General features: G+C 38.8%; 1 long non-coding RNA gene across 1 annotated transcript; it reads right to left on the minus strand.

The window, feature by feature from the left end:
- On the minus strand, window positions 1–554 carry LOC109954384 (uncharacterized). The gene is made up of 3 exons (XR_002274104.1): window positions 491–554; window positions 156–202; window positions 1–17 (listed from the first exon to the last, which is right to left on the minus strand). It is a non-coding gene; the product is annotated as an uncharacterized LOC109954384 (long non-coding RNA).

Genomic DNA, 554 nt, shown 5'->3' on the forward strand with positions numbered 1-554 from the left:
GGTGAGCTCACAGGCATCTGGAGGTAAGAAAGCACTTACATTCAGCCATTTCTGTTTCAACCAAGGCAGCAACAACAGGTTTCTAAAGACTATTACAAATTTTACATCATATTCTCCTAGATTTGTTCATCATTTCCTCCACAAAATATACTTACATTTCCTGAAGCCTGGTTTCATTCTGTGACTTCCACCATGTTCAACGCTGTGGAGAAAAACACCCTTAGTATTTAATCAGACAGTGAGAAGAGTAGTGGTAGGAATACAGTGTGTAACCTGTGAACAGAATTTACTGTGGACCAAACCTTATCTTTACAAGGAGTGATGTAGAGTTTACTTCTAGTCTAAAACTGTTTCTGCTTCTTTCTGTTTTGCTTTTAGTGATTTACAGTTTGCGTTGCATGTCGGTTCTGTCATTGTAGATTTATGACCTTAATCCACCAACACCTCTGTTTCAGTTCAGGAAAGGAAATTCAGTAATATAGAATTTTACTTGAGTATGTGGAGCTTGTATTGTGGATCGTTCCTCAGCTCAGAGAGCAGCTTCTCTCCTGAGT

This window comes from Monopterus albus, unplaced genomic scaffold, assembly GCF_001952655.1.
Source record: "Monopterus albus unplaced genomic scaffold, M_albus_1.0 scaffold7754.1, whole genome shotgun sequence".
NCBI lineage: Eukaryota > Metazoa > Chordata > Actinopteri > Synbranchiformes > Synbranchidae > Monopterus > Monopterus albus.